Source organism: Gambusia affinis, linkage group LG24, assembly GCF_019740435.1.
Source record: "Gambusia affinis linkage group LG24, SWU_Gaff_1.0, whole genome shotgun sequence".
Classification (NCBI taxonomy): Eukaryota; Metazoa; Chordata; class Actinopteri; order Cyprinodontiformes; family Poeciliidae; genus Gambusia; species Gambusia affinis.
Window position 1 is genome coordinate 7,485,864 of NC_057891.1, and position 14,562 is coordinate 7,500,425.

Sequence of the window (14,562 nt, forward strand, 5' to 3'; positions counted from 1 at the left end):
CTTCTGGATTGGTTGCTTTGCAAACATCCGTCAATAAAACCAGTCAAGTAGTTTTGAGCTGGAGTTGCTTTTTCTCCTGAATGGTTATTTTTATTGGATATTTTATTTCAACTAAATAAATATGCACCTCTTAACACCACAACAAGGAGCTTAGCAAGGTCATGTCTCTAATTTCAAACCAGTAAATAAAAAATAAAATAAAATCTTACTTGTTACATAAAATTAAGTAGCAAAACAAAGTGCCTCACTGCAACCTTTGAAATCTTACGGATAGTAGCATCCACTATAAATCCTACACAACCTCCAGGAGTAATATGAACACTCAAAATCAACTCAAAAATCTGAACTGCTCCTTTAAAAACATATTCACTTTTCACTACGTCCCCTGCAGAATCACATTTCGAAGTGATTGCTGGATATGATCATCAGGCACTCAACTTGGTTGCCTTTTATTTACATTTTTATGCCCGTTTTATTCTTATAACAATAAAATTGAGAGCTGCAAAGAGTGAAGCCATCTGTTACAGCAAGTAGCAAAGGCCTGTTTTCTACCTGCTGCCCATATTCTAGCTGGCATGTGCTTGTTTTTCTTGCACCCACTCCAACGCCGCTGAATGAAATGTTATGGTCCCCTTGCTTATTTTGTAGCACTTTTTCAGGAATGTGCAGAAACAATTGCCATTTTCAAATTTGCCAAAATAACATTTGGCTTCTTTGAGGTTGGGGGGCTCAAGGTGGATTTTGTACTTTATGTTTTTTCCACAGACAAATGTGATTTGGAATGTGTTTAAGTTTTCATCTGCAAAATCTCTTCTTTCTGTGTGCAATGCAAGGATGGAGAGAGGTCCTATTCAATAGGTGAGCCTGTGCTAAAATAAACACACCTTTTTACAATAGAACCCCTCACTAGTGCTGTCTGGCAGGGAAAACTGTTAGTATAGCGGAGGCTCAGGAAGTGCTTCTCATGTGTCATAGAGGTTAATTGTGTTTTTGTGTTATCTTAGAAACAAGACCCCCCGTAAACCCCTTTGAATTTCCTCCCAATGCCTCATCGTCTGGCGCTATGCACCTGGACAAACACAACAATGAAAAAATGAATTATATTTAGACACATAGTGTAGTGTATCACTGGCTATGCCATTCCAAGGTTATAGCGTTGCTACATATTTCAGCGAGTGAACTAAAAATCTTTAGATTCTATCTAAACTGAGCCTCATTACATTTCTTTTTTTTTTCCCCCTCTATCGTTCCAAAGTGGGAATGTTCTCCAGCCATAATCACAACCTCTGTGTGTGGCGTGTTAGGACAGCCGCTGGAGAGGGGGAAATTGCTGCCCTTGCACCTTGCATTCTTGGACCTGGCTGTAGGGGAGGTGGGCCTCGCCTCGGGACTCTGTGTCTTACAGGAAAGGAAACTCGGCCTCGACAGTCGGCATCGCCGGCCGAGTTGCGTGTAGAAAAGTGTTATTCTGAGCTTGTGTGCAAAGGCGGCGAGCAGTTTGATGAATAGCACAAAGAGATGAACAATTTGCACTGATTGCTGACTGGCGCTCATAGAGATCTTGGCTTGTAGTCTAGAGAAAACTTTTGAGTTCAAGCCTTTGCATTACTTTTCTCCCCAAAATTTTACACAAAAACCTATAAATAATGTAATAAGCATAAAATGATTTCATTGTTATGCTTTCCAGTTTTGATTGTTTGGTTTTTGACATTTATTTACCAAAGGGACATTTCATACCTACTTTTAACCAATTTTCATCTACCTCAGATATTTTGTACCCATTTTGACAAACAACAATAAAAAGTAATTTCCTGTAACAAAACCTGGTGTCTAATGGCTCTAAACATCAGATAAATTATTTGGAAAATATTACATAATGCCATTTTCATTATAAGATTTTTGTATCATCTGTTAGCTTCATCTGTAAATACAGCAAACCTTAAATGCTCCTGTTTCGCTGGCCGTTGAAAACTTACCTTGGTGGACGTCATTCTTCACATGAGGCGAGAGAACTATCTTCCTCTTTCCAAGACGGAGCATGTGGAGATAAAATATGTGACTCGGAAAGCATGGAGGAGATGTGCAGAGAGTTTAAAAGAGCCAGAATAGGAGCCAACAATCTGTTAGGTTCTAGACTGGGGGATAGCTCCAGAATGTACAGACAACCAAGGTACACCACAAGCACTGGAGCACACGACTTAAATGAGTCGGAAAAAAGCAGAATGTGGAAAATCATTCCTCTTAGTCCATCCACTCTGTCACTGACTCTCACAGTTCTTGTACTTTGTAGGCCGACGTAATCTTTGGGCTCCCGCTGCCTCATTTGTTTATGTTCAATCTCAAACTGTGGTTTAGCAGCACTGTTGTCTTCCTTGGCAATTGCAGCGGCTCCATCTCTGATCCCTTAGCTCTCCATGTCTTGACTGTGACTTGGATCGTGTGCTGACGTAGAGAGGAGTGAGATTTGCAACGTTGCCTTTAACTTTTTGTCATCCAAAGCCAAACGATTACATAACTGTGTTTACACGTGACAGAAGAACAGCTCTAACCTGAATTTGATGAGCTTCCTGGTTCTGATTCACTCTTGTTTACACAGTTTCATGCAGGAAAGGATGCTACTTATCCTTTTAACAGATCAAGATCATTTACACAGCTCTCAGTTGGTCTCATTGAAGTTTGATGACTAATTTGTGGGATTAGGCGAGCCGATTAATATCATTGATCTGCTCTAAGTTTACCCCTCAGAGATAACTTGCGATCTGTTGTGCTCCTCTCCGAATCGAGTCATTTTTGCTCTGTGTTTTTCCAAAGTAAGAGTTTATACTCCTTTCTCACTCTGGATCCACCCGGGACACATTTTGGTTCCTTTTTCCAAATGCCTCACATAATTTCAAGCATGAGAAGGAACGAGGCTTTCTGCCCGGCGCTACATCTTGCGCTGCGTATCAAACCTATCATAACAAGCCCGTAAATTTGGTTTTGCGTTGCATAACAGTCTATTAAAAAGCATATTTGACACTTTAGTGAAGCTGCTTAAGAATATTACATGGCTGAGCTGCAACTTAATGGAATAATGAGCCATGTATTCATATAGACTCAGCAGATTGGTAGGGGTCACCTTCTTTTTCCTGGTAGATGTGAGAGTTATAAAGCCAACTAGACTGTATCTGTCTTTGGGAATTGTTGGCCCCTGATTAGCCGTAGCAGTGTTACATGAAGGCCATCCTGGGCTTCAGTTGTGTTGAGCGCTGAAAATTCGAATAAAAATCTTTTTGAGTCGCTTAGAGATGCATTCATGCTCATTAACTATATTAATAAAACATATGTAAAACTAAAAGCTTTAATCTCGTCCATCCGTGCCTAGAGATAAATAGCGTCAACTATGATTATGTAATTTCTTTATATCTGCCAGCTGTGGTGTTCGCTAGTTTTGGATGAGCAGAAGAGAAGAGGAATACGAAGGCCCCAGAACTTGAGGTTCTTGGCAAAAAAGCGCAACAACGAATGTATCAAATGGTGAACTGAGGGAACTTCTTCTTTTGCTGAATGCAGCAGGTTACGTAAGGAGTGACCACATCTCAAGAAGCTTCTGCTAATCTTGGCAAAACATTTATAATCTGGGAGGCCAAGCAAAAGGACAAGTTGTTATAATTTTTCCCTGTTTGAAGGAAACATCGACTCTATAAAACTTCAACATGTCTTTGACTTCAGTATTAAATTTGCTACATTCGTAGAATAAATGAGCGTACTTGTTATTGTTTTTAGTCACCAATCAAAATTATGCTGAAACATGACAAAAAAACAAAACAAAATACCTTTAACTGGGACTATTTAATATTTACAAGCAGTGTGGTTAAGGGTTTCTGATCATTTGGTACTTTTGCCGTTTTGTACCCTTTGTAATTTTGGCTGTTTTGTGTCCAATTTTATAATCTTCCACCTCAAGTATCCACTATGCATCATCTTTTACCACATTGAGGGATATTTTGTACTCGCTTTGACAGTTGAGGATTTAATAGGGCTTATTCTCAAAGTACATACACACACAAACGATAAGTTTTTTCTTTCAGTTCCACTTTACTCTTAGTAAGAACATTTAAAAAAATAAACATGTCCTACAAATATACATATTTACAAAAAGCTAAGCATGTAGATTTACAGAAAGCTGAATATTTTTCACATTTGTTTTTGATTTTTACTATGAAGTAAAAATATTAGTGTCTTGATGTCTCATTTTAATATAAGACTTTAGAAAAGCAAACTAATGCTATGATCTGGGATCTGCATTAACAGATCCCAGATCATAGCAAATCCAACTACTATAGCTTAAAGTTACATTGTTGACAATTTTTTTCTCATGTTTATTTTTAAAATTTAAATTTTACATTTCTAGCCAAAAATTATGTTGCTTTGAAAGAAAACTAACAATGTATGTTTTCATATAATTTAATATATTTCCACTGGAAAGAAGCAGAAATTGAAAAAGTATTATGAAGTTCAGTTTTGAGTTTACTGAACTTCTGAGCTTCAACTTGGGATACTTGCTCACAAATACCAAAGAAAGCTTTTCCGTTCACTTTTTGGCCAACAGTGTTATATTTATGATCTATGTGACCAAGCACTCTCCCTTATGAGCAAACGATTGCAGGGAACAATCCATCTTGAAAAGTCTCAGCATCGTCTTTCCATCTAAAATTATGTAAGAGTTATAAAGGGATTTTCATACTATGTAAAATAAACCCCCAAAAACATCAACATCAATTTCTCTTGTTTCTTGGGAACAGACTGAAGTGTATTTTCAATGAAAATGACTGATAAATGAGGATGTAATGTTCGTGTTCTCTTTCCAGTTTAAATAGTTCATCAGTTCCTCTTAATTGCTTCTCTAACATTAAGTTTTCTGGTATAGACAAAAAAATAAAAAATAAAAAAATAAAAAATTCTTCAAAACATGTCAGGTTCCAAAACAAACAATCTCCATCAACTAGAGATCATATGTTTCATTTTGCTTTTTGACTGTTCCCAGCTTAATATATTATTTATTACAGCTGATATTCAATAATAATAATAACAAATAAATAATAATTTATTGAAAAAAGTGTGAAAAGAAAAAGGTCTTTTACTTTGAAAACTGCTTTTCAGGATGACTTGCGTTACGCTTTATAAAACAACGGAAAGGCAGAATGTGTTACGTTTTAATATTTTTAAGCTATTCTGTCTTCATTTAAGGCCATTCAAAAAGTACAATATTCAACATTAGAACTGAAGGAATGATATTTGTTTTGATTTAGAAATCACAATAGTCGGATAAAAGAATGCCCAACAGTCCTATAAATAAATCCAATTCTAACAAGAACAACACAGAAACTAAGACTGGTGATATTCTTTCAAACAGTGATACAGTGCCAGTAAAAGTAATAACATAAAAATGGGTGCATAGAATAAAGTATTTGAAACAGATCCTGTTTACATTGAGTGATCTCCATTTCAAGTCCTGTTTTTATTTGCTAACATGACCAGTCTATCATTCTGTAGTGTGTTTGTGGACACTATGCCTAGCAGCCTCCTTTGTTTGGTTTCAATATAAATGATTTACCTTCACCTACCTGCCCTGCAGACCTTGCCTGCTTTTCAGTCCTCTACTTCAGAACATTTTCCAACAGCTAGCTAATGTTGTTTATTTCATCTCATTTCGTGTCACTATTTTGCCAGACAGCGCAAATTTGAACGATTTACATCGGTAGTATATTTATTTAGAAAGCTGCCAGGCTCAAAGAGAACTCGGATCTTTGCAATAAATACAATGTTGGCACCGTTGTTGGTCTATTGTTCACTTTCTTCATGTGAAGTTCACAAAATAGCTTCACGCGCTGTGAATTTGCACAAAGCAAAAGCTTAGAATTAAGAAATTAATTGTTGAAACCCAATATGAGTTGAAGTGAAAATGACCACATATAAAAGTGTATTGGGACTAAAATCAAGTTTTATTGTAGTACATCAGTTGACATCTGTTATGCTTGGATTGCTCTGGAAAGAGCATAAGGTGTAATACTCTGTGCTAACTCTTAAAAATACTGCTGAATTTGTTTACTAACGTTGTTTATTCTATGGATCCCAAATAAAAAGAATTTACCATATAGATTACATAATTATACCCGTCATAATCTTGCTTTATTGACCAATTTTAGGGATATTTTTTCTTTTCTTTCTTTCTTTTTTTTTTTTTTAGAAAATCATTCGGTAATTTCATATTATTCAAATGTAAATATCATGTTTTAGAGCTATTTAATCTATTAATATAAAAAGTATGAGAGAAATTATATACAACCTTTGGATTATTTTTTAGAAAGGTAAATGATTTTGACGGTCGTTTGCTGAACTTTTTCTTATTTATAAAACAACTAGACATTTTCAATTTCTCTTTTGTAAATTTCACATTATTTTGAGTAATATTTGCAGATTTAATTACTCATTTCTGTCTCCCTTTAAAGAGATGTCATTGATAAACAACTTTACTATAAACCATTTCCCCCCATTAAATCACAGCCTCATTTGTAGCATTTACCATATATTCATGGGAATCCTACTTTGGAGAACAAATCAAGGAAAGTAGTTTTCGGCATCCAGCAGCTTTTTGCAGTCACTCATTATCTTTATGATCTTTGAGACAACAATTGCTTTAGAAAAGAACGCTTTTTCATGACTAATGTGCTTCCATACATGCAGAAAGCTCTCATTATGTCTAATGTTTAGCTTTGTGAATCAAGCAGCCCTGCTGTGCAGATCTCAGGGTTTCAGGTTCAGCTGATAACGTAAGCATCTACGCACTACTGTTTAATAAAGGTTCCTCTTCGGCTTATTTGTAGGTTGCTTTGTGTGTCATACAGGAATAATCCTTTAGTATTTTGTGGTACGTGAAGTTCCTCATTCTCACACACATTGTTCATTGTTTGCCCAGTCCCTGCTGTGCCCTCCAGTTGTTTATGAGACTATTTCTCAGGGAAAATCAGCATTCTAATGGAGTCACTTAACCACTCTGCTGTTTAGAGGAAAACAGACGGATAGCAATATTTACGGTGTTTCTGAGAAAATTCTTGAATTAAGAATCGAAACATGCAGGCAGTTTATATATTTTGCTCACAGTGCATTAAAAGTTGCATTAAAGACTTTCTAAAATCTCTTTCTTTTAGTCTGAGAAAAGAAAACTGTTAAATCTGGTACTCATTAGGAAAAAATGGAAAACTGGGAACATTTGTCCAAAATAGTTCATCCACCAACCTTTCCAGTGAAATAATACCAGATGGATTCCTGTCATACACCAAAATTGTAAAACGCTTATAAAAGGGAATTACCCATCTTCCCATCAACCTTCAGTGCAATGACGACTCAACCGCCACTTCCCATATGATATCACCAGTGACATCAGGTTGAATCTCATCATACCTGCATAATTCCCTTCATTTTGCCAGAAGTGGTCTATTACAGGAACAAGAACAGATTATCCAAGTAGTGGCTCATTGGGAAACAAAAGAGGAAGCAATGAGCTCTGACTAATGTTGAACTGGGCAGTTTCAACTCCCTAGTTAATAAATGAGGGCAGTATGACTCTTCGTCATTGTTTCACTGTTTCCAGAGGTGAATGTGGTGAGAAACAGTCTCTGTCACCTGGAGACCACAAACACTGGAAATTGAGATCACTTGAGTTCATGTCTACAAAGTTTCTTTTCACCAACATCTTAGCTGGTACAGCTTGTCATTCCAAAGTAAAATTTGAATGAAGTAATGGCCCAACAGCTCAATCCACAGTTATTACCCATGTTCTTGTTTTTTGGCGAGATTATCAAAATAGCCTATTTATGCCAGAATAATGTAGAAAATTACAAGTTGACGCATATTTCCTCAGTATTTAGTAAGACTTCCTTTTACGTTTCATAAATTGGGTCAGTTATTATTCCTGACAGAAGTGGTGTAAACTGACTTAGGTTTGTTGGCCGCTTGCTCAAGACCCACTTGTTTTCAAGACTGCTGGCTTTGAGAGCAAATGAGATGTTGCATATGTATTTCCACATCGTGTTCTTTCTTCATGATACCATCTGTTTAGTGAAGCACATCAGTTCCTCGTGCACCGAGTCGCACACACAGCCTTCCCGTACTTGACAGTAAGGGTGGTGACCTCAGGCTTGCAAGCTTCCCTCTTTTTCTTTCAAACGTAACCCTGGTTCTTATGACCGAGCACTTCAATTTAAGTTAATCAGATAGTGTATTCAAAAATAAAATATTTGCATTGGCAGGCTATGATTTGTGTTTTTAAATTTTTTTGGAGAAGTGGCTTCTTCTATGCGTGACCTTGCTAGATGACATAGTTCTTTGTGGATGATGACATCTTCACAAGATGTTTTTCTTTTATGCACACATCTCACAGTAAAATGAGTTCATTACTGGACATAGAACCTGTCTAACTCCTGTGTAGTATGATGGTTAAGCATTCTCAAGTTGTCTATACTTGCATAGAATTGTTTAAATGGATGAATGTGGCAGCTTCAAACTAAGGATGAACCAGATGTTTGAATTCCCCTATTTATTCTTTTGTTTTTTGATATTTTGACTAATTTCTTGAGCTTTTTTTCATGAGGTCATGCATAAAATATGTGTGTTTGAGGTGTTGCCTTAAACACAGTGTTTGCTGTGACTGAACAGTCTTTGAATATGACCCAGGTTCTCCATTTGCATGCTTTACTACCCACAAAATACCTTGAAGGAAAGCTTTGTAAGTTTTCTCCAGGTAACCAAAAACATTAAGACTGGACAACTGAGATCCCACAATCCCCTTTATTTTATTTTTTTGCATCTTGTTTAGTCTTTATTACACCAGAAAAAAGCTTTTTTTATTAAAAATATATTTTTTAGAAGTGCACTTACCAGTTCTGCAACACCTGACCCACCTTTCCGTGGGACAAGAATGTACCATGCCACCTTTCTCAGACTAAATGACATTTAATCTGAGAAAATTCTTATAAACCTTATGAAACCACAGAACAAATGTTGCCACTCTCAGTAATTTTCAGTCCAAAATGAGGCTTCATGTAAAACCTCAACAACTTAGTGACACATATTTAGTAACATTAGTTTCCTGGAATCCTCTGAAATGCCCCAACACTTCCAAAAACGACTTCAGCCTCTACCCGTACAGCCCTGAATGCTACATAAATGTAAAAACATTTACCCTGCAGCTATAAATATACTGACTGACAGACAATTTGACCTGTTTCTGTGCGTGGGCTATTTGGTATAAACTTTAGAGCCAGCATTTGACATGGGAGGAATGCCAGAAAATCAATAGAAACAGTTTCTCCTACTTGTAGTTTCTTCTTTAGACTTGAAGGATTAGTGGAGTTGCAGAAATGGTGGAATGCAGACTTTCTGGACTCAAACTGGAGGTTGGCAGAGAAATCTCTCCACAGCTCCAACATGCAATCCTCTTAGGTCACGATTTCAATACACAAAGCTGCAGGTATATTACACAGTGAAGAAGAAAACACTGTGAGGACATGAGAGTAATATTATCGAGTAGTTTAGATTAATCCTCTTAGTCTCTATTTTGTTGCCAATGTTTATATTATCTTGATTGCTGAAGTAACAATCACTTCTGTATTTGAAATCAGTGTCAAAAGCAATGCAGTCGCTTTGCCTTGAATTAATTGCTCGATTTGTGTGTCAGATTTGACTGCAGTATTCTTCCATTTTGGCTTTTTCAAAACCTTCCATTACAATCTGAAGTGAAAAATGGTGAAAAATTTGCAAGGTCTGCATTAAGATATTAGGACAGTGCAAAGAGAGCACTTGTTTCATCTCGAAAAATCTCTTTTGGTTTTACCATTTTGTTTCCCACTGACCCAGAACACATTTCAGGATATATGGGAGGCCCTTACAGGAATATGAAGTTAAGGAAAAGGGGAAAAAAGAGCTTATACACAGACTGGCAGGAACAAGGACTGCTCTGTGTAGCCCATTCATTCATGGCAGATATGTCTGTCTCCAGCCAAACATCAAATGAGGAGGTACTTACTAGTTATGCATCATCAAACCCATCCAAGTTTACTGCATTCCTGTCTCCAGCCTCTAAAACTACTTAATAAAGTATAGATACAAAGTTCATTCTTATTGTGGACTGGAAAATATTTATTAATGTCTATCCCTGAATGCTTGGGAGGAAAGTTACAGAAAAAAAATCTTGGGGTGGTGCAGCCATTAGAGAGACAGGCTAGACAGATTGAGACACTAGAAATGAAGGAGCAAAGAGGCCTGAATGGATATGATACAAATATATCAGAGGAGGGAGCATGGCTTAACTGAGGCACAGAAGGGCAGAAGTAGCATATCTCTCCGGGTTGAAGCAAGACTGAGAGATGGATGTCTGTTTCTTGGTGTCCTGTAAATAGGAAAAGAGTAAGATCACACACTGATTCTTTTCTCTTCTACCTCTGGGAACAAGAATGAAGCCTGGTATAGATTAGAGGAACTTGCAGGAGTTGTTTTGAATTTGACAGTAAACAGCTGCTTCAGAGCAGAGGTCTAAAGGTTACAGAAAGGTAATTGCAAAGCTAGAAAAAAAAGCAAGGTCCTTTAGAGTTTGTGGATATTTCAGAGGAGATGGGTGAGCTAATGTTTTTTTCTTGCCTTTGTCACGGAGTAGTTTCTGATCTGAATATAGTCTTATTTACACCTCACTGCTCTTTCCTAAAAGAGACCCTTAATGAACAGAGGCCCTTTGAAGCGCTGCAAAAGGACAAATTTGGTCTCTCACATGCCCAGTAACACCATGACAGGCAATAAGGGCCAATCAATCGGGGGGGGGCAACAAAGAGCTTCTGTGTTTACTGTACACTGTTAAACTGCGGACTGAAGAGACTTGTAACTGCTAATTAGCACAGAGATCAACTACGTGTGCTGTGCTTTAATTTTGACTTCTATCCAGTCGCCCTGTGGAGACTTTCCGCTCTAAACAGCCAAGAATTGAATCCACATGGCCAGCGTAGGAGCTGATGTTCTTGTGAGATATCTGTGAGCTCCTGTGTGAGAGATGATTGAAACCATGACCAATGAGGAAAGTCTGACACGACTAAGAGCACCTGGATTCTCTTTGTGTGCTCACCTTTGGATGTCTGTTGGTAGTTGACATCATTAAATAAGATTGCAGTCCTGGACAATGCCTTGCAAACTGGAGAGAGTTCATCTCAAAAGCTATGCCACGTTATCTGAGCTCAGAGATGCATAAGCTGTGTCTGTGTGAAGTAATAGACATTTATAAACTACTGGACTGAAACCCATATTTTTGAGGCGGTCAAGGTCACTTCCTAACAAACTCTGGTACTCTTGACCTGGATGTGAACCAACTACAGGGAATATTCATCTTTTAGGTCTCCACAAGTCACTGTTGCTGGATGTAATGGAAAAATTTAACCCTTTACTGTTCGTGCTGTATGTACTTATTGTAATGAAATCATACTCCATCTTTTGTTCTGCTTAGCAATGCTGCTGTCAGCATGTTGTGGGTCAGAAAGGCTCATTTTAGCATTTCTTCATGATCCATATCTCGTAATCATTGGTGAAGAAGTTGCAGAAGCTCACTTCCTGACTCACCTTTGTCTCCACCTCATGAGACCAAAGCAGTGCCTGTCTTACTCTCTGATTGAACTAAAGACTTGCAGAACAATGCTCTTTGGGCAGATGTTACCAATTTAGGCATAATTGTGCATAATGTGCAGCACCATGCTTGGCAGAAACTAAAACTGGCTAACACTGCCACACCTCTTACGTATGCTGGCCCAGACTGGGTCGGCAACCACAGCGAATCCACAGAATGGCCAGAAAACAAACTAATCGAGGTGTAGCAATGATCCAGACAAAGTCCAGACCTCAGCCTGATTGAAGTGTTGTTGTAGAACCTTAAGAGGCCCATGTTAAAATGAAGAGTGGTTCAAAATCCCTCCACCACAATGTCAGATCATCATATAGAAAACAACTACTGTAACTTGCTGCTGCTAAAAGTGGCTCTACAAGCTATTGAATCATGAAGTATCTGTACTTATTCATGTGACTGTGCATGACTGAGTGTGGCAGGGTATTTACATGACCTTATGACTTGAATTTCTTACTGGGTGTACTCCATGCATCCTGTCATCAGTTTGCCCTTAACTAATAAGGCCAACAAATTTATTTCAAGAAAAAAAAAAAAAACTAATTCAGTCTACAAGTAATAGTTGTAGGTGTTGGAGTCAGAGTGCTGTGGCTAGACAGATTTCTCTGGCAACAGTACGCTTAGCCTTGTTTTGTTTGGCGCAAAGGTAGCTTTTCAGGAAAAAAAATCTGTGAAGCATGGAATTGAAAATGTTTTCCCTCTGTTGCTGGACAGTTTGCAAAGCAATTTATCTATTTAGTGATAAATTTTTAGTAGAATTTTAACTGTACTTGAGGTAATCTATCAAAAATATTTGCAATAGGACATAGAACCTTGTCAGAATCTTACAAGTAATAGAGTTTCTCTCAGGATAAAATATTTTCTTTTATTAGACCTTGAACAGAGAAACATTTAATAAAACCCGATTGCAAAAATAAATGAATACTTACTTCTGGAATCCAGTACCAATTTTATACCTTTTCCCAAATGATGTTCAGCTGTCTGTAATGGGGCATGTATTCATCCCCCCATATGAATGAGAACTGACAATACGAATAGAAATTTAAGATCATTAAACAAATTTGATAAGTGAACTTTATTACATCACAAATTAATTGTGGTCAACCTGGGGTCCAATTTCACTAGTCACTGGTTTTGGCCAGACTTGTTTATTGGGTATAAAGACTTGAGCATAAAGGGAACAAATAGCCTCTGAGAGCATATGTGGTCTCCAAGAGCAGTGAGTCCATATTTTTATGTTTTACTTGGTGTTATGGACTCCAGCACCATGATTGTTTTGTTTAAATGTAGAAAAGGTTTTACCTCGAGCCACATGTTGGAGTTGATACTTTTACATAGCTGTTGATGCCATAAATAAAGCAGGAAGGTGAGAACTAAACGCCCCGTAGAATTGTTGGGTTTTGCATGGATTGTTTACTTTTACTACAAACTCAGATAATCCTTGCAGGGCTTAGCAATTTCACAAACAGCATCATTAATGTTTTACAATGCTATAAAGCCTGCGGCAACTTAAAAATATTTTTTGTTGTATTCAAGTGCCAAAGAAAGCCCTTAAGTTTGCAAATCAAAAGTTTGGGATACATACTGCTGAGCTGGTGAGTTTGCAAGCATAAAATTTAGAGGGATGGTAAGGGGAACATTACGCACGTGCATGTCTCCCAGTACAAATAATCACTGCAGTCTGCAACTCTGCTGAAAGTGCTTGGGGGCCCCATTGAAAGGAGCGTGACAGGCCCCTTATCTAAACAGAGGGCTGAGAGAACACGGGACTACGGAGTATCAAGGACCACAGGAAGCTTTCTATCCTGTTGTGACATGCTTACCACGATGCATAAACAAGGTGTGCTCCGAGTCCCCCTTTGCTTTCATTTGATATGACGTAAGTGGAATATAAAAGCTTGAAAGTACAAAAAAAGTCCAATCCAATTGACTTGAGAGAGTTAAGCTGCTGAGGTGATGCGTACATCATCGTCACATGGTGGAATAGATACATGAATCTCATTCAAAGAGGGACATGAGGTCAAGTACAACATAGCTTACTACATGATGGCAAAGTACCCAGAGCTAGGTTTCCTCTACCAACAATTCACTCACACGTGTTTTAAATGTGATCATGCAGCCAGACAGAGCCAAGCAATCAAGTGAACCCACTTTTGTTTCAAACAAAGCCAGTTGGACGGTGGATTTGACGCCTTTTAAAAACTCCTAAGTAAGTAAAACTGCAAGAATGGAGATTATACCGCTGGCAAGGGTGCAGAAGCTAACTGAAAAAACAATGCAAAACATCCCTCACTTTTTCCATCCTTGTTAAGTTAATATATTTGTTAAGAACTTTTGCTGTTTGCTCTCATTTTCTAATGAGATTGCAGAGTAGGCTAAATGTGTTTTTTTATTTTTATTTTAATTTTATTTTTTTACCTTTTATTAACACTGGAGGCAAATTGGCCAAGGATTCTAAAAGCTTTCCCACTTGGCACAATCGAAAACGTTGGCATGATGCATGAGTTAAAAACTTTCCGTCCTGGAGGGCTTTGAACTTTATCACATCGATATAAAAATGGAACAAATCCTCAGGGGAAAGGAAGATCTTCAACAGGGTCTTGGTGTAAATAAGAGTGCCCTAGAAAAAGTATTCACACTCTTGGACTCTTTCAAATGTTTCCCATTGGATGGGGAAATTCTTGGAGTCAATGCAGACCAATTGTAGCACAAAATCTGTTAGGGGCCGAGTTGGGACTGGTGCAAAGTTTCTGCATCCAGACGGATAACAACCTTAAACCCACATCCACACCAACACAAGTATAGTCAGGTACTCATGCATAAAATGGCCTAGTCAAACTCCAGACCAATTCCAACTGAAAATC

At 37.7% G+C, this 14,562-nt stretch overlaps 1 long non-coding RNA gene across 1 annotated transcript in view; it reads left to right on the forward strand.

Annotated features, from left to right (window-relative positions):
* The window catches only part of LOC122827189, a 42,705-nt gene extending 41,343 nt beyond the window's left edge, over positions 1–1,362 (forward strand). Inside the window, exon 4 of the long non-coding RNA XR_006369984.1 lies at positions 1,256–1,362. This is a non-coding gene — a long non-coding RNA (uncharacterized LOC122827189). The remainder of the gene's footprint in view (positions 1–1,255) is intronic.
* Positions 1,363–14,562: the final 13,200 nt, after the last annotated feature.